The 19,934-nt window shown below is 52.2% G+C and overlaps 1 long non-coding RNA gene across 2 annotated transcripts; it reads left to right on the plus strand.

Annotated features, from left to right (window-relative positions):
• The first annotated feature begins 3,028 nt into the window (after positions 1-3,028).
• Positions 3,029-6,906, plus strand: LOC129864240 (uncharacterized). 2 transcript variants are annotated; one of them, XR_008761208.1, is made up of 3 exons: positions 3,029-5,619; positions 5,701-5,873; positions 6,045-6,906. It is a non-coding gene; the product is annotated as an uncharacterized LOC129864240 (long non-coding RNA). The 2 variants fall into 2 exon arrangements; XR_008761209.1 differs by having other exon boundaries at positions 3,035-5,619; positions 5,787-5,873.
• Positions 6,907-19,934: the final 13,028 nt, after the last annotated feature.

Consider the following 19,934-nt stretch of genomic DNA (forward strand, 5'->3'; position numbering starts at 1 on the left):
TACTGACTGAAACAGCTACTGACTGTAACACCTACTGACTGAAACAGCTACTGACTGTAACACCTACTGACTGAAACAGCTACTGACTGTAACACCTACTGACTGAAACAGCTACTGACTGTAACACCTACTGACTGAAACAGCTACTGACTGTAACAGCTACTGACTGTAACACCTACTGACTGAAACAGCTACTGACTGTAACACCTACTGACTGAAACAGCTACTGACTGTAACACCTACTGACTGAAACAGCTACTGACTGAAACAGCTACTGACTGTAACACCTACTGACTGAAACAGCTACTGACTGTAACAGCTACTGACTGAAACAGCTACTGACTGAAACAGCTACTGACTGTAACACCTACTGACTGAAACAGCTACTGACTGAAACAGCTACTGACTGAAACACCTACTGACTGTAACACCTACTGACTGTAACACCTACTGACTGAAACAGCTACTGACTGTAACACCTACTGACTGTAACACCTACTGACTGTAACACCTACTGACTGAAACAGCTACTGACTGTAACACCTACTGACTGAAACAGCTACTGACTGAAACAGCTACTGACTGTAACAGCTACTGACTGTAACACCTACTGACTGTAACACCTACTGACTGTAACACCTACTGACTGTAACACCTACTGACTGTAACACCTACTGACTGTAACAGCTACTGACTGTAACACCTACTGACTGTAACACCTACTGACTGTAACACCTACTGACTGTAATAGCTACTGACTGTAACACCTACTGACTGTAACACCTACGGACTGTAACACCTACTGACTGTAACACCTACTGACTGTAACACCTACTGACTGTAACACCTACTGACTGTAACACCTACTGACTGTAACACCTACTGACTGTAACACCTACTGACTGTAACACCTACTGACTGTAACACCTACTGACTGTAACACCTACTGACTGTAACAGCTACTGACTGTAACACCTACTGACTGTAACACCTACTGACTGAAACAGCTACTGACTGTAACAGCTACTGACTGTAACACCTACTGACTGAAACAGCTACTGACTGTAACACCTACTGACTGAAACAGCTACTGACTGTAACAGCTACTGACTGTAACAGCTACTGACTGTAACACCTACTGACTGTAACACCTACTGACTGAAACACCTACTGACTGTAACAGCTACTGACTGTAACACCTACTGACTGTAACACCTACTGACTGTAACACCTACTGACTGTAACAGCTACTGACTGTAACACCTACTGACTGTAACACCTACTGACTGTAACAGCTACTGACTGTAACACCTACTGACTGTAACAGCTACTGACTGTAACACCTACTGACTGAAACAGCTACTGACTGTAACACCTACTGACTGAAACACCTACTGACTGAAACAGCTACTGACTGAAACAGCTACTGACTGTAACAGCTACTGACTGTAACACCTACTGACTGAAACACCTACTGACTGTAACACCTACTGACTGAAACACCTACTGACTGAAACAGCTACTGACTGAAACAGCTACTGACTGTAACTCCTACTGACTGTAACAGCCACTGACTGTAACTCCTACGGACTGTAACAGCTACGGACAGTGACATCTATTGACAGCTACTGACTGTAACACCTACTGACTGTAACAGCCACTGACTGTAACACCTACTGACTGTAACAGCCACTGACTGTAACAGCCACTGACTGTAACACCTACTGACTGTAACAGCTACTGACTGAAACAGCCACTGACTGTAACAGCTACTGACTGTAACACCTACTGACTGTAACAGCCACTGACTGTAACACCTACTGACTGAAACAGCTACTGACTGAAACAGCTACTGACTGTAACACCTACTGACTGTAACACCTACTGACTGTAACAGCTACTGACTGTAACAGCTACTGACTGTAACACCTACTGACTGTAACACCTACTGACTGTAACACCTACTGACTGTAACAGCTACTGACTGTAACACCTACTGACTGTAACACCTACTGACTGTAACACCTACTGACTGTAACACCTACTGACTGTAACAGCTACTGACTGTAACACCTACTGACTGTAACACCTACTGACTGTAACACCTACTGGCTGTAACACCTACTGACTGTAACAGCTACTGACTGTAACACCTACTGACTGTAACACCTACTGACTGTAACAGCTACTGACTGTAACACCTACTGACTGTAACACCTACTGACTGTAACAGCTACTGACTGTAACAGCTACTGACTGAAACAGCTACTGACTGTAACACCTACTGACTGAAACAGCTACTGACTGTAACAGCTACTGACTGTAACACCTACTGACTGTAACAGCTACTGACTGTAACAGCTACTGACTGTAACAGCTACTGACTGAAACAGCTACTGACTGTAACACCTACTGACTGTAACAGCTACTGACTGTAACAGCTACTGACTGTAACAGCTACTGACTGTAACAGCTACTGACTGTAACACCTACTGACTGAAACAGCTACTGACTGTAACAGCTACTGACTGTAACACCTACTGACTGTAACACCTACTGACTGTAACAGCTACTGACTGTAACAGCTACTGACTGTAACACCTACTGACTGTAACAGCTACTGACTGTAACACCTACTGACTGTAACAGCTACTGACTGTAACAGCTACGGACAGTGACATCTATTGACAGCTACGGACTGTAACAGCTACGGACAGTGACATCTATTGACAGCTACTGACTGTAACACCTACTGACTGTAACAGCCACTGACTGTAACACCTACTGACTGTAACAGCCACTGACTGTAACACCTACTGACTGTAACAGCCACTGACTGTAACTCCTACTGACTGTAACAGCCACTGACTGTAACTCCTACGGACTGTAACAGCTACGGACAGTGACATCTATTGACAGCTACTGACTGTAACACCTACTGACTGTAACAGCCACTGACTGTAACACCTACTGACTGAAACAGCTACTGACTGTAACACCTACTGACTGTAACAGCCACTGACTGTAACAGCTACTGACTGAAACACCTACTGACTGTAACACCTACTGACTGTAACAGCCACTGACTGTAACACCTACTGACTGAAACAGCTACTGACTGTAACACCTACTGACTGAAACAGCTACTGACTGTGTGTGTGCATGGCCCTGTTATGCTGCCCTCCCCTGAGGGGTCACTGTCAGGTCATGAACCTTGACCCCAGCTGTGCCTGAGACACCAAAGCCTGGTCCTGTCTCATCCTCCTCCTGTTCAGATCTTGTCCCGTTCTTCCCTTGCTGCCTGACCACAACATGACAACAACAATCTAGGCATGATAGGCTCGATTCAGAACACACCCCTTCAATTCGCACTTCTCAGTAGTTGGTATTCAGACTAACCTTGTTGCAGTTGCGTAACGAGCTTTGTGCGCATGGTTCCCTTGAAATCCCTACCACTTGCTGGCCAACAGATTTACTCGTGGAGTTTTCATTGAATAGGGGTTTTCAGTGCTTTTATCTAAAGCTGTCCCTTTAAATTTGGTGTACCTTTAATTCTCTACAGACTCTAATACATGGAGAGAACGGTTCAGAATATTAGGGATCACTGAAATACATGCAAAATATACTCTGATCTTGTTTATTATTTAGGGATAGGAATGTTTTTACAAATAATAAATATATTAACAGCGTTGGAGAGCCTTTATGCACGAAATATATGTGAATAAAAAATGCAATGGTTTGATTTTATTGTGAAAGTTGCCATAGTGGTGGCAGGTAGCCTAGTGGTTAGAGACAGGTAGCCTAGTGGTTAGAGACAGGTAGCCTAGTGGTTAGAGCAGGTAGCCTAGTGGTTAGAGCAGGTAGCCTAGTGGTTAGAGACAGGTAGCCTAGTGGTTAGAGACAGGTAGCCTAGTGGTTAGAGACAGGTAGCCTAGTGGTTAGAGACAGGTAGCCTAGTGGTTAGAGACAGGTAGCCTAGTGGTTAGAGACAGGTAGCCTAGTGGTTAGAGCAGGTAGCCTAGTGTTTAGAGACAGGTAGCCTAGTGGTTAGAGACAGGTAGCCTAGTGGTTAGAGCAGGTAGCCTAGTGGTTAGAGCAGGTAGCCTAGTGGTTAGAGACAGGTAGCCTAGTGGTTAGAGCAGGTAGCCTAGTGGTTAGAGCAGGTAGCCTAGTGGTTAGAGCAGGTAGCCTAGTGGTTTTGAGCAGGTAGCCTAGTGGTTAGAGACAGGTAGCCTAGTGGTTAGAGACAGGTAGCCTAGTGGTTAGAGACAGGTAGCCTAGTGGTTAGAGCAGGTAGCCTAGTGGTTAGAGCAGGTAGCCTAGTGGTTAGAGCAGGTAGCCTAGTGGTTAGAGGCAGGTAGCTTAGTGGTTAGAGACAGGTAGCCTAGTGGTTAGAGACAGGTAGCCTAGTGGTTAGAGACAGGTAGCCTAGTGGTTAGAGCAGGTAGCCTAGTGGTGGCAGGTAGCCTAGTGGTTAGAGACAGGTAGCCTAGTGGTTAGAGCAGGTAGCCTAGTGGTTAGAGACAGGTAGCCTAGTGGTTAGAGACAGGTAGCCTAGTGGTTAGAGACAGGTAGCCTAGTGGTTAAAGCAGGTAGCCTAGTGGTTAAAGCAGGTAGCCAAGTGGTTAGAGCAGGTAGCCTAGTGGTGGCAGGTAGCCTAGTGGTTAGAGACAGGTAGTCTAGTGGTTAGAGACAGGTAGCCTAGTGGTTAGAGCAGGTAGCCTAGTGGTTAGAGCAGGTAGCCTAGTGGTTAGAGCAGGTAGCCTAGTGGTTAGAGCAGGTAGCCTAGTGGTTAGAGACAGGTAGCCTAGTGGTTAGAGCAGGTAGCCTAGTGGTTAGAGCAGGTTGCCTAGTGGTTAGAGACAGGTAGCCTAGTGGTTAGAGCAGGTAGCCTAGTGGTTAGAGACAGGTAGCCTAGTGGTTAGAGACAGGTAGCCTAGTGGTTAGAGACAGGTAGCCTAGTGGTTAGAGACAGGTAGCCTAGTGGTGGCAGGTAGCCTAGTGGTTAGAGACAGGTAGCCTAGTGGTTAGAGACAGGTAGCCTAGTGGTTAGAGACAGGTAGCCTAGTGGTTAGAGACAGGTAGCCTAGTGGTTAGAGACAGGTAGCCTAGTGGTGGCAGGTAGCCTAGTGGTTAGAGACAGGTAGCCTAGTGGTTAGAGACAGGTAGCCTAGTGGTTAGAGACAGGTAGCCTAGTGGTTAGAGACAGGTAGCCTAGTGGTTAGAGACAGGTAGCCTAGTGGTTAGAGACAGGTAGCCTAGTGGTTAGAGAAGCGTAGCCTAGTGGTTAGAGCAGGTAGCCTAGTGGTTAGAGCAGGTAGCCTAGTGGTTAGAGACAGGTAGCCTAGTGGTTAGAGCAGGTAGCCTAGTGGTTAGAGACAGGTAGCCTAGTGGTTAGAGCAGGTAGCCTAGTGGTTAGAGCAGGTAGCCTAGTGGTTAGAGACAGGTAGCCTAGTGGTTAGAGCAGGTAGCCTAGTGGTTAGAGAAGCGTAGCCTAGTGGTTAGAGCAGCGTAGCCTAGTGGTTAGAGACAGGTAGCCTAGTGGTTAGAGCAGGTAGCCTAGTGGTTAGAGCAGGTAGCCTAGTGGTTAGAGCAGCGTAGCCTAGTGGTTAGAGACAGGTAGCCTAGTGGTTAGAGCAGGTAGCCTAGTGGTTAGAACAGGTAGCCTAGTGGTTAGAGCAGGTAGCCTAGTGGTGGCAGGTAGCCTAGTGGTTAGAGACAGGTAGCCTAGTGGTTAGAGCAGGTAGCCTAGTGGTTAGAGACAGGTAGCCTAGTGGTTAGAGCAGGTAGCCTAGTGGTTAGAGACAGGTAGCCTAGTGGTTAGAGACAGGTAGCCTAGTGGTTAGAGACAGGTAGCCTAGTGGTTAGAGCAGGTAGCCTAGTGGTTAGAGACAGGTAGCCTAGTGGTTAGAGCAGGTAGCCTAGTGGTTAGAGACAGGTAGCCTAGTAGTTAGAGCAGGTAGCCTAGTGGTTAGAGAAGCGTAGCCTAGTGGTTAGAGCAGGTAGCCTAGTGGTTAGAGCACGTAGCCTAGTGGTTAGAGCAGCGTAGCCTAGTGGTTAGAGACAGGTAGCCTAGTGGTTAGAGACAGGTAGCCTAGTGGTTAGAGCAGGTAGCCTAGTGGTTAGAACAGGTAGCCTAGTGGTTAGAACAGGTAGCCTAGTGGTTAGAGCAGGTAGCCTAGTGGTTAGAGACAGGTAGCCTAGTGGTTAGAGCAGGTAGCCTAGTGGTTAGAGCAGGTAGCCTAGTGGTTAGAGCAGGTAGCCTAGTGGTTAGAGCAGGTAGCCTAGTGGTTAGAGCAGGTAGCCTAGTGGTTAGAGCAGGTAGCCTAGTGGTTAGAGACAGGTAGCCTAGTGGTTAGAGCAGGTAGCCTAGTGGTTAGAGCAGGTAGCCTAGTGGTTAGAGCAGGTAGCCTAGTGGTTAGAGCAGGTAGCCTAGTGGTTAGAGCAGGTAGCCTAGTGGTTAGAGCAGGTAGCCTAGTGGTTAGAGCAGGTAGCCTAGTGGTTAGAGACAGGTAGCCTAGTGGTTAGAGCAGGTAGCCTAGTGGTTAGAGCAGGTAGCCTAGTGGTTAGAGCAGGTAGCCTAGTGGTTAGAGCTGGTAGCCTAGTGGTTAGAGCAGGTAGCCTAGTGGTTAGAGACAGGTAGCCTAGTGGTTAGAGCAGGTAGCCTAGTGGTTAGAGACAGGTAGCCTAGTGGTTAGAGCAGGTAGCCTAGTGGTTAGAGAAGCGTAGCCTAGTGGTTAGAGACAGGTAGCCTAGTGGTTAGAGACAGGTAGCCTAGTGGTTAGAGCAGGTAGCCTAGTGGTTAGAGTTGGACTAGTAACTGGAAGTTGCAAGATCAAATCCCAGAGCTGACAAGGTAAACATCTTTAGTTCTGCCCCTGAACCAGACAGTTAACCAACTGTTACCAGGCCGTCATTGAAAATAAGAATGTGTTCTTAACTGACTTGCCTAGTTAAATAAAGGTTAAATAAAAAATAAAAAATATTAAATTGTTCAATCCATGAAGTATTGTAAGGTGAGAATAGTGTTCAATAGTGGTTGACCAGTAGTCCTATGAATCTACCCTGATAATCCTCCCTAATCATGGAGCTGTGATGACAACAATCCAGGCTCCAGGCACCAGGCTCCAGGCACCAGGCACCAGGCTCCAGGCTCCAGGCACCAGGCTCCAGGCACCAGGCACCAGGCTCCAGGCACCAGGCACCAGGCACCAGGCTCCAGGCTCCAGGCACCAGGCACCAGGCTCCAGGCACCAGGCTCCAGGCTCCAGGCACCAGGCACCAGGCACCAGGCTCCAGGCACCAGGCTCCAGGCTCCAGGCTCCGGGCTCCGGGTTTAAACTGCTACATATGGTCTGAGTTCCATAGTGATTCAAATAGGCTACCTGTCCCAAATTATTGCCCAACTTGTAATAGGTTAGCCTAATATGAACCACTACTGCTAGTGATCCTCATGAACAACCATACGAACGTGACAGAGGAAAGAAAGGTCAACTAACAATGCAATAGAATGATGCAAAATGTAAGGAAACGAACACTAAACGTACATTTATAAATTGTAGAGTGTGAAAAACCCAGAGTTGCAGTTCTTGACACAAACTAGTGTGCCTGGCACCTACTACCATACCCCGTTCAAAGGGACTTAAATCTGTTGTGTTGCCAGTTCACCCTCTGAACGGCACACACACACACACACACACACACACACACACACACACACACACACACACACACACACACACACACACACACACACACACACACACACACACACACACACACACACACACACACACACACACACACACACACACACACACACACACAATCCATGTCTCAATTGTCTCAAGGCTTAAAAATCCTTCTGTATTAACCTGGTTCCTCCCCTTAATCTACAAGGATTGAAGTGGATTTAACATTGTCACATCAGACTATTTTACTTTCAGTTTCATTCACCTACTTTCAAAAAGCCTTAAAAAATAGAGTTTTTGTTTTAGAAAAAATATTTCACAGCAATTCAGATGGTTCAATGATTCCCTACAGCAGGGCTGTTCAGCTATATTCTTACAGGGCCTGATGTCATCAAAAGGTTCATTGCAGGGGGTCTGACATTTTCCACATGCGATTATTCTTCGGAAGAACTGTTTAAAAAAACAAACGCACACATACCAATAAAGCACTTAAAATGAAATGTTGCTGAACGTAATTAGGAAATAAGTTGAGGCGCAACCAAATTTGTAATCTTCTAACGAGTCCTTGTGAGCGTCAGAGAGGGAAATAGACTGTAATCTTCTAATAAACTGTCCGGATCCGGCCCGCGGGCCGCCGGTTGAATTTCCCTGCCCGACACTATTCATTGATTGTTTTGTCACATACACTTTAATTGAGATTAGACTGTAGAATTTTAGCAACCAGGAAATGATTTCTACATGGTCCACTTTCCCCAGTCTGTCACTGTTCATTGTGTCGAGGACGAGATGACCAGGCCTCTTAGTGATGCTGATGGAGGAGAGAGAAGGTGTCTCTTAGTGATGCCGATGGAGGAGAGGGAAGGGGCCTCTTAGTGATGCCGATGGAGGAGAGGGAAGGGGCCTCTTAGTGATGCTGATGGAGGAGAGGGAAGGGGTCTCTTAGTGATGCCGATGGAGGAGAGGGAAGGGGTCTCTTAGTGATGCTGATGGAGGAGAGGGAAGGGGTCTCTTAGTGATGCCGATGGAGGAGAGGGAAGGGGTCTCTTAGTGATGCTGATGGAGGAGAGGGAAGGGGCCTCTTAGTGATGCCGATGGAGGAGAGGGAAGGGGCCTCTTAGTGATGCCGATGGAGGAGAGGGAAGGTGCCTCTTAGTGATGCTGATGGAGGAGAGGGAAGGGGCCTCTTAGTGATGCTGATGGAGGAGAGGGAAGGTGCAGAGATGACCAGGTCTCTTAGTGATGCTGATGGAGGAGAGAGAAGGGGCCTCTTAGTGATGCCGATGGAGGAGAGGGAAGGGGCCTCTTAGTGATGCCGATGGAGGAGAGGGAAGGTGCAGAGATGACCAGGTCTCTTAGTGATGCTGATGGAGGAGAGAGAAGGGGCCTCTTAGTGATGCTGATGGAGGAGAGGGAAGGTGCAGAGATGACCAGGTCTCTTAGTGATGCTGATGGAGGAGAGAGAAGGGGCCTCTTAGTGATGCTGATGGAGGAGAGAGAAGGGGTCTCTTAGTGATGCCGATGGAGGAGAGGGAAGGGGTCTCTTAGTGATGCCGATGGAGGAGAGGGAAGGTGCAGAGATGACCAGGTCTCTTAGTGATGCTGATGGAGGAGAGGGAAGGTGTCTCTTAGTGATGCCGATGGAAGAGAGGGAAGGGGCCTCTTAGTGATGCTGATGGAGGAGAGGGAAGGGGTCTCTTAGTGATGCTGATGGAGGAGAGGGAAGGGGTCTCTTAGTGATGCTGATGGAGGAGAGGGAAGGGGCCTCTTAGTGATGCTGATGGAGGAGAGGGAAGGGGCCTCTTAGTGATGCCGATGGAAGAGAGGGAAGGTGCAGAGATGACCAGGCCTCTTAGTGATGCCGATGGAAGAGAGGGAAGGTGCAGAGATGACCAGGCCTCTTAGTGATGCCGATGGAAGAGAGGGAAGGTGCAGAGATGACCAGGCCTCTTAGTGATGCCGATGGAGGAGAGGGAAGGGGTCTCTTAGTGATGCCGATGGAGGAGAGGGAAGGGGCCTCTTAGTGATGCCGATGGAGGAGAGAGAAGGGGCCTCTTAGTGATGCCGATGGAGGAGAGGGAAGGTGCAGAGATGACCAGGCCTCTTAGTGATGCCGATGGAAGAGAGGGAAGGTGCAGAGATGACCAGGCCTCTTAGTGATGCCGATGGAGGAGAGGGAAGGGGCCTCTTAGTGATGCCGATGGAGGAGAGGGAAGGGGTCTCTTAGTGATGCCGATGGAGGAGAGGGAAGGGGCCTCTTAGTGATGCCGATGGAGGAGAGGGAAGGTGCAGAGATGACCAGGCCTCTTAGTGATGCCGATGGAAGAGAGGGAAGGTGCAGAGATGACCAGGCCTCTTAGTGATGCCGATGGAGGAGAGGGAAGGGGTCTCTTAGTGATGCTGATGGAGGAGAGGGAAGGGGTCTCTTAGTGATGCTGATGGAGGAGAGGGAAGGGGCCTCTTAGTGATGCTGATGGAAGAGAGGGAAGGGGTCTCTTAGTGATGCCGATGGAGGAGAGGGAAGGTGCAGAGATGACCAAGCCTCTTAGTGATGCTGATGGAGAAGAGGGAAGGTGTCTCTTAGTGATGCTGATGGAGGAGAGGGAAGGTGTCTCTTAGTGATGCCGATGGAGGAGAGGGAAGGTGCAGAGATGACCAGGCCTCTTAGTGATGCCGATGGAAGAGAGGGAAGGTGCAGAGATGACCAGGCCTCTTAGTGATGCCGATGGAGGAGAGGGAAGGGGTCTCTTAGTGATGCCGATGGAGGAGAGGGAAGGTGTCTCTTAGTGATGCCGATGGAGGAGAGGGAAGGGGTCTCTTAGTGATGCCGATGGAGGAGAGGGAAGGTGTCTCTTAGTGATGCCGATGGAGGAGAGGGAAGGTGCAGAGATGACCAGGCCTCTTAGTGATGCCGATGGAAGAGAGGGAAGGTGCAGAGATGACCAGGCCTCTTAGTGATGCCGATGGAGGAGAGGGAAGGGGTCTCTTAGTGATGCCGATGGAGGAGAGGGAAGGGGTCTCTTAGTGATGCCGATGGAGGAGAGGGAAGGTGCAGAGATGACCAGGTCTCTTAGTGATGCCGATGGAGGAGAGGGAAGGGGTCTCTTAGTGATGCCGATGGAGGAGAGGGAAGGGGCCTCTTAGTGATGCTGATGGAAGAGAGGGAAGGGGCCTCTTAGTGATGCCGATGGAGGAGAGGGAAGGGGTCTCTTAGTGATGCTGATGGAGGAGAGGGAAGGGGCCTCTTAGTGATGCCGATGGAGGAGAGGGAAGGTGCCTCTTAGTGATGCTGATGGAGGAGAGGGAAGGGGCCTCTTAGTGATGCTGATGGAGGAGAGGGAAGGTGCAGAGATGACCAGGTCTCTTAGTGATGCTGATGGAGGAGAGAGAAGGGGCCTCTTAGTGATGCCGATGGAGGAGAGGGAAGGGGCCTCTTAGTGATGCTGATGGAGGAGAGGGAAGGGGTCTGTTAGTGATGCCGATGGAGGAGAGGGAAGGTGCCTCTTAGTGATGCCGATGGAGGAGAGGGAAGGTGCCTCTTAGTGATGCTGATGGAGGAGAGGGAAGGGGCCTCTTAGTGATGCTGATGGAGGAGAGGGAAGGTGCAGAGATGACCAGGTCTCTTAGTGATGCTGATGGAGGAGAGAGAAGGGGCCTCTTAGTGATGCCGATGGAGGAGAGGGAAGGGGTCTCTTAGTGATGGAGGAGAGGGAAGGTGTCTCTTAGTGATGCCGATGGAGGAGAGGGAAGGGGTCTCTTAGTGATGCCGATGGAGGAGAGGGAAGGGGTCTCTTAGTGATGCCGATGGAGGAGAGGGAAGGGGTCTCTTAGTGATGCTGATGGAGGAGAGGGAAGGGGCCTCTTAGTGATGCTGATGGAGGAGAGGGAAGATGCAGAGATGACCAGGCCTCTTAGTGATGCCGATGGAGGAGAGGGAAGGGGTCTCTTAGTGATGCTGATGGAGGAGAGGGAAGGTGTCTCTTAGTGATGCTGATGGAGGAGAGGGAAGGGGTCTCTTAGTGATGCCGATGGAGGAGAGGGAAGGGGTCTCTTAGTGATGCCGATGGAGGAGAGGGAAGGGGTCTCTTAGTGATGCTGATGGAGGAGAGGGAAGGGGTCTCTTAGTGATGCTGATGGAGGAGAGGGAAGGGGTCTCTTAGTGATGCTGATGGAGGAGAGGGAAGGTGCAGAGATGACCAGGCCTCTTAGTGATGCCGATGGAGGAGAGGGAAGGTGCAGAGATGACCAGGCCTCTTAGTGATGCCGATGGAGGAGAGGGAAGGTGCAGAGATGACCAGGCCTCTTAGTGATGCCGATGGAAGAGAGGGAAGGTGCAGAGATGACCAGGCCTCTTAGTGATGCCGATGGAAGAGAGGGAAGGTGCAGAGATGACCAGGCCTCTTAGTGATGCCGATGGAGGAGAGGGAAGGGGCCTCTTAGTGATGCCGATGGAGGAGAGGGAAGGGGCCTCTTAGTGATGCCGATGGAGGAGAGAGAAGGGGCCTCTTAGTGATGCCGATGGAGGAGAGGGAAGGGGTCTCTTAGTGATGCCGATGGAGGAGAGGGAAGGGGTCTCTTAGTGATGGAGGAGAGGGAAGGGGCCTCTTAGTGATGCCGATGGAGGAGAGGGAAGGTGCAGAGATGACCAGGCCTCTTAGTGATGCCGATGGAAGAGAGGGAAGGTGCAGAGATGACCAGGCCTCTTAGTGATGCCGATGGAGGAGAGGGAAGGGGCCTCTTAGTGATGCCGATGGAGGAGAGGGAAGGGGTCTCTTAGTGATGCCGATGGAGGAGAGGGAAGGGGCCTCTTAGTGATGCCGATGGAGGAGAGGGAAGGTGCAGAGATGACCAGGCCTCTTAGTGATGCCGATGGAAGAGAGGGAAGGTGCAGAGATGACCAGGCCTCTTAGTGATGCCGATGGAGGAGAGGGAAGGGGTCTCTTAGTGATGCTGATGGAGGAGAGGGAAGGGGTCTCTTAGTGATGCTGATGGAGGAGAGGGAAGGGGCCTCTTAGTGATGCCGATGGAGGAGAGGGAAGGGGTCTCTTAGTGATGCCGATGGAGGAGAGGGAAGGGGTCTCTTAGTGATGGAGGAGAGGGAAGGGGTCTCTTAGTGATGCCGATGGAGGAGAGGGAAGGTGCAGAGATGACCAAGCCTCTTAGTGATGCCGATGGAGGAGAGGGAAGGGGTCTCTTAGTGATGCCGATGGAGGAGAGGGAAGGTGCAGAGATGACCAAGCCTCTTAGTGATGCTGATGGAGGAGAGGGAAGGGGTCTCTTAGTGATGCCGATGGAGGAGAGGGAAGGGGCCTCTTAGTGATGCCGATGGAAGAGAGGGAAGGGGTCTCTTAGTGATGCCGATGGAGGAGAGGGAAGGGGTCTCTTAGTGATGCTGATGGAGGAGAGGGAAGGTGCAGAGATGACCAGGTCTCTTAGTGATGCCGATGGAAGAGAGGGAAGGGGTCTCTTAGTGATGCCGATGGAAGAGAGGGAAGGGGTCTCTTAGTGATGCTGATGGAGGAGAGGGAAGGGGTCTCTTAGTGATGCTGATGGAGGAGAGGGAAGGGGTCTCTTAGTGATGCCGATGGAAGAGAGGGAAGGGGCCTCTTAGTGATGCCGATGGAGGAGAGGGAAGGGGTCTCTTAGTGATGCCGATGGAAGAGAGGGAAGGTGCCTCTTAGTGATGCTGATGGAGGAGAGGGAAGGGGTCTCTTAGTGATGCCGATGGAAGAGAGGGAAGGGGTCTCTTAGTGATGCCGATGGAGGAGAGGGAAGGGGTCTCTTAGTGATGCCGATGGAGGAGAGGGAAGGGGTCTCTTAGTGATGCTGATGGAGGAGAGGGAAGGGGCCTCTTAGTGATGCCGATGGAGGAGAGGGAAGGGGTCTCTTAGTGATGCTGATGGAGGAGAGGGAAGGGGTCTCTTAGTGATGCCGATGGAGGAGAGGGAAGGGGCCTCTTAGTGATGCTGATGGAGGAGAGGGAAGGGGTCTCTTAGTGATGCCGATGGAGGAGAGGGAAGAGGCCTCTTAGTGATGCTGATGGAGGAGAGGGAAGGGGTCTCTTAGTGATGCCGATGGAGGAGAGGGAAGGGGTCTCTTAGTGATGCCGATGGAGGAGAGGGAAGGGGCCTCTTAGTGATGCCGATGGAGGAGAGGGAAGGGGTCTCTTAGTGATGCCGATGGAGGAGAGGGAAGGGGTCTCTTAGTGATGCCGATGGAAGAGAGGGAAGGGGTCTCTTAGTGATGCCGATGGAGGAGAGGGAAGGGGTCTCTTAGTGATGCTGATGGAGGAGAGGGAAGGTGCAGAGATGACCAGGTCTCTTAGTGATGCCGATGGAAGAGAGGGAAGGGGTCTCTTAGTGATGCCGATGGAAGAGAGGGAAGGTGCCTCTTAGTGATGCCGATGGAGGAGAGGGAAGGGGTCTCTTAGTGATGCCGATGGAGGAGAGGGAAGGGGCCTCTTAGTGATGCTGATGGAGGAGAGGGAAGGGGCCTCTTAGTGATGCCGATGGAGGAGAGGGAAGGGGTCTCTTAGTGATGCTGATGGAGGAGAGGGAAGGTGCAGAGATGACCAGGTCTCTTAGTGATGCCGATGGAAGAGAGGGAAGGGGTCTCTTAGTGATGCTGATGGAGGAGAGGGAAGGGGTCTCTTAGTGATGCCGATGGAAGAGAGGGAAGGGGTCTCTTAGTGATGCTGATGGAGGAGAGGGAAGGGGTCTCTTAGTGATGCTGATGGAGGAGAGGGAAGGTGCCTCTTAGTGATGCTGATGGAGGAGAGGGAAGGTGTCTCTTAGTGATGCCGATGGAGGAGAGGGAAGGTGCAGAGATGACCAGGCCTCTTAGTGATGCCGATGGAAGAGAGGGAAGGTGCAGAGATGACCAGGCCTCTTAGTGATGCCGATGGAGGAGAGGGAAGGGGTCTCTTAGTGATGCCGATGGAGGAGAGGGAAGGTGCAGAGATGACCAGGCCTCTTAGTGATGCCGATGGAGGAGAGGGAAGGTGTCTCTTAGTGATGCCGATGGAGGAGAGGGAAGGTGCAGAGATGACCAGGCCTCTTAGTGATGCCGATGGAAGAGAGGGAAGGTGCAGAGATGACCAGGCCTCTTAGTGATGCTGATGGAAGAGAGGGAAGGGGCCTCTTAGTGATGCCGATGGAGGAGAGGGAAGGGGTCTCTTAGTGATGCCGATGGAGGAGAGGGAAGGGGCCTCTTAGTGATGCTGATGGAGGAGAGGGAAGGGGTCTCTTAGTGATGGAGGAGAGGGAAGGGGTCTCTTAGTGATGCCGATGGAGGAGAGGGAAGGGGTCTCTTAGTGATGCCGATGGAGGAGAGGGAAGGGGTCTCTTAGTGATGCCGATGGAGGAGAGGGAAGGGGTCTCTTAGTGATGCCGATGGAGGAGAGGGAAGGTGCAGAGATGACCAGGTCTCTTAGTGATGCTGATGGAGGAGAGGGAAGGGGCCTCTTAGTGATGCCGATGGAGGAGAGGGAAGGTGTCTCTTAGTGATGCCGATGGAGGAGAGGGAAGGGGTCTCTTAGTGATGCCGATGGAGGAGAGGGAAGGTGCAGAGATGACCAGGTCTCTTAGTGATGCCGATGGAGGAGAGGGAAGGTGTCTCTTAGTGATGCCGATGGAGGAGAGGGAAGGTGCAGAGATGACCAGGTCTCTTAGTGATGCTGATGGAGGAGAGGGAAGGGGTCTCTTAGTGATGCTGATGGAGGAGAGGGAAGGGGTCTCTTAGTGATGCCGATGGAGGAGAGGGAAGGGGTCTCTTAGTGATGCCGATGGAGGAGAGGGAAGGTGCAGAGATGACCAGGTCTCTTAGTGATGCCGATGGAGGAGAGGGAAGGTGCAGAGATGACCAGGTCTCTTAGTGATGCTGATGGAAGAGAGGGAAGGTGCAGAGATGACCAGGCCTCTTAGTGATGCCGATGGAGGAGAGGGAAGGTGTCTCTTAGTGATGCCGATGGAGGAGAGGGAAGGGGTCTCTTAGTGATGCCGATGGAGGAGAGGGAAGGGGCCTCTTAGTGATGCCGATGGAGGAGAGGGAAGGGGTCTCTTAGTGATGCCGATGGAGGAGAGGGAAGGGGCCTCTTAGTGATGCTGATGGAGGAGAGGGAAGGGGTCTCTTAGTGATGCTGATGGAGGAGAGGGAAGGGGCCTCTTAGTGATGCCGATGGAGGAGAGGGAAGGTGCAGAGATGACCAGGTCTCTTAGTGATGCCGATGGAGGAGAGGGAAGGGGTCTCTTAGTGATGCCGATGGAGGAGAGGGAAGGGGCCTCTTAGTGATGCCGATGGAGGAGAGGGAAGGGGTCTCTTAGTGATGCTGATGGAGGAGAGGGAAGGGGTCTCTTAGTGATGCCGATGGAGGAGAGGGAAGGGGTCTCTTAGTGATGCTGATGGAGGAGAGGGAAGGGGACTCTTAGTGATGCTGATGGAGGAGAGGGAAGGGGTCTCTTAGTGATGCCGATGGAGGAGAGGGAAGGGGTCTCTTAGTGATGCCGATGGAGGAGAGGGAAGGGGCCTCTTAGTGATGCCGATGGAGGAGAGAGAAGGGGCCTCTTAGTGATGCCGATGGAGGAGAGGGAAGGGGCCTCTTAGTGATGCCGATGGAAGAGAGGGAAGGGGTCTCTTAGTGATGCCGATGGAGGAGAGGGAAGGGGTCTCTTAGTGATGCCGATGGAGGAGAGGGAAGGTGTCTCTTAGTGATGCCGATGGAGGAGAGGGAAGGGGTCTCTTAGTGATGCCGATGGAGGAGAGGGAAGGGGTCTCTTAGTGATGCCGATGGAGGAGAGGGAAGGGGCCTCTTAGTGATGCCGATGGAGGAGAGAGAAGGGGCCTCTTAGTGATGCTGATGGAGGAGAGGGAAGGGGTATCTTAGTGATGCCGATGGAGGAGAGGGAAGGGGTCTCTTAGTGATGCCGATGGAGGAGAGGGAAGGGGCCTCTTAGTGATGCCGATGGAGGAGAGGGAAGGGGTCTCTTAGTGATGCCGATGGAGGAGAGGGAAGGGGTCTCTTAGTGATGCCGATGGAGGAGAGGGAAGGGGTCTCTTAGTGATGCTGATGGAGGAGAGAGAAGGGGCCTCTTAGTGATGCTGATGGAGGAGAGGGAAGGGGTATCTTAGTGATGCCGATGGAGGAGAGGGAAGGGGTCTCTTAGTGATGCCGATGGAGGAGAGGGAAGGGGTCTCTTAGTGATGCCGATGGAGGAGAGGGAAGGGGTCTCTTAGTGATGCCGATGGAGGAGAGGGAAGGGGTCTCTTAGTGATGCTGATGGAGGAGAGGGAAGGGGTCTCTTAGTGATGGAGGAGAGGGAAGGTGTCTCTTAGTGATGCCGATGGAGGAGAGGGAAGGGGTCTCTTAGTGATGGAGGAGAGGGAAGGTGTCTCTTAGTGATGCCGATGGAGGAGAGGGAAGGGGTCTCTTAGTGATGCCGATGGAGGAGAGGGAAGGGGTCTCTTAGTGATGCCGATGGAGGAGAGGGAAGGGGTCTCTTAGTGATGCCGATGGAGGAGAGGGAAGGGGTCTCTTAGTGATGCCGATGGAGGAGAGGGAAGGGGTCTCTTAGTGATGGAGGAGAGGGAAGGGGTCTCTTAGTGATGCCGATGGAGGAGAGGGAAGGGGTCTCTTAGTGATGCCGATGGAGGAGAGGGAAGGGGTCTCTTAGTGATGCCGATGGAGGAGAGGGAAGGGGTCTCTTAGTGATGCTGATGGAGGAGAGGGAAGGTGCAGAGATGACCAGGCCTCTTAGTGATGCCGATGGAGGAGAGGGAAGGGGCCTCTTAGTGATGCCGATGGAGGAGAGGGAAGGGGCCTCTTAGTGATGCCGATGGAGGAGAGGGAAGGGGCCTCTTAGTGATGCTGATGGAGGAGAGGGAAGGTGCAGAGATGACCAAGCCTCTTAGTGATGCCGATGGAGGAGAGGGAAGGGGCCTCTTAGTGATGCCGATGGAGGAGAGGGAAGGGGTCTCTTAGTGATGCCGATGGAGGAGAGGGAAGGGGTCTCTTAGTGATGCCGATGGAGGAGAGAGAAGGGGTCTCTTAGTGATGCCGATGGAGGAGAGGGAAGGGGTCTCTTAGTGATGGAGGAGAGGGAAGGGGCCTCTTAGTGATGCCGATGGAGGAGAGGGAAGGTGCAGAGATGACCAGGTCTCTTAGTGATGGAGGAGAGGGAAGGGGCCTCTTAGTGATGCCGATGGAGGAGAGGGAAGGGGTCTCTTAGTGATGCCGATGGAGGAGAGGGAAGGGGTCTCTTAGTGATGCCGATGGAGGAGAGGGAAGGGGTCTCTTAGTGATGCCGATGGAGGAGAGGGAAGGGGTCTCTTAGTGATGGAGGAGAGGGAAGGGGCCTCTTAGTGATGCTGATGGAGGAGAGGGAAGGGGTCTCTTAGTGATGCCGATGGAGGAGAGGGAAGGGGTCTCCTAGTGATGCCGATGGAGGAGAGGGAAGGGGCCTCTTAGTGATGCCGATGGAGGAGAGGGAAGGGGTCTCTTAGTGATGCCGATGGAGGAGAGGGAAGGGGTCTCTTAGTGATGCCGATGGAGGAGAGGGAAGGTGCAGAGATGACCAGGCCTCTTAGTGATGCCGATGGAGGAGAGGGAAGGGGCCTCTTAGTGATGCCGATGGAGGAGAGGGAAGGGGCCTCTTAGTGATGCCGATGGAGGAGAGGGAAGGGGCCTCTTAGTGATGGAGGAGAGGGAAGGGGTCTCTTAGTGATGCTGATGGAGGAGAGGGAAGGGGTCTCTTAGTGATGCCGATGGAGGAGAGGGAAGGGGTCTCTTAGTGATGCCGATGGAGGAGAGGGAAGGTGTCTCTTAGTGATGCCGATGGAGGAGAGGGAAGGGGCCTCTTAGTGATGCCGATGGAGGAGAGGGAAGGTGCAGAGATGACCAGGCCTCTTAGTGATGCCGATGGAGGAGAGGGAAGGTGCAGAGATGACCAGGCCTCTTAGTGATGCCGATGGAGGAGAGGGAAGGGGCCTCTTAGTGATGCCGATGGAGGAGAGGGAAGGGGCCTCTTAGTGATGCCGATGGAGGAGAGGGAAGGTGCAGAGATGACCAGGCCTCTTAGTGATGCCGATGGAGGAGAGGGAAGGTGCAGAGATGACCAGGCCTCTTAGTGATGCTGATGGAGGAGAGGGAAGGTGCAGAGATGACCAGGTCTCTTAGTGATGCCGATGGAGGAGAGGGAAGGTGCAGAGATGACCAGGCCTCTTAGTGATGCTGATAGAAGAGAGGGAAGGGGTCTCTTAGTGATGCTGATGGAGGAGAGGGAAGGGGTCTCTTAGTGATGCCGATGGAGGAGAGGGAAGGGGTCTCTTAGTGATGCTGATGGAGGAGAGGGAAGGGGCCTCTTAGTGATGCCGATGGAGGAGAGGGAAGGGGTCTCTTAGTGATGCCGATGGAGGAGAGGGAAGGGGCCTCTTAGTGATGCCGATGGAGGAGAGGGAAGGGGTCTCTTAGTGATGCCGATGGAGGAGAGGGAAGGGGTCTCTTAGTGATGGAGGAGAGGGAAGGGGCCTCTTAGTGATGGAGGAGAGGGAAGGGGTCTCTTAGTGATGCCGATGGAGGAGAGGGAAGGGGCCTCTTAGTGATGCCGATGGAGGAGAGGGAAGGGGTCTCTTAGTGATGCCGATGGAGGAGAGGGAAGGGGTCTCTTAGTGATGCTGATGGAGGAGAGGGAAGGGGTCTCTTAGTGATGCTGATGGAGGAGAGGGAAGGGGTCTCTTAGTGATGCCGATGGAGGAGAGGGAAGGGGCCTCTTAGTGATGCTGATGGAGGAGAGGGAAGGGGCCTCTTAGTGATGCCGATGGAGGAGAGGGAAGGTGCAGAGATGACCAGGCCTCTTAGTGATGCTGATGGAGGAGAGGGAAGGGGCCTCTTAGTGATGCTGATGGAGGAGAGGGAAGGGGCCTCTTAGTGATGCCGATGGAGGAGAGGGAAGGTGTCTCTTAGTGATGCTGATGGAGGAGAGGGAAGGGGTCTCTTAGTGATGCCGATGGAGGAGAGGGAAGGGGCCTCTTAGTGATGCCGATGGAGGAGAGGGAAGGGGTCTCTTAGTGATGCCGATGGAGGAGAGGGAAGGGGTCTCTTAGTGATGCTGATGGAGGAGAGGGAAGGGGTCTCTTAGTGATGCCGATGGAGGAGAGGGAAGGGGTCTCTTAGTGATGCCGATGGAGGAGAGGGAAGGGGTCTCTTAGTGATGCCGATGGAGGAGAGGGAAGGGGCCTCTTAGTGATGCCGAT

Source organism: Salvelinus fontinalis, chromosome 10 (genome assembly GCF_029448725.1).
Source record: "Salvelinus fontinalis isolate EN_2023a chromosome 10, ASM2944872v1, whole genome shotgun sequence".
Classification (NCBI taxonomy): domain Eukaryota; kingdom Metazoa; phylum Chordata; class Actinopteri; order Salmoniformes; family Salmonidae; genus Salvelinus; species Salvelinus fontinalis.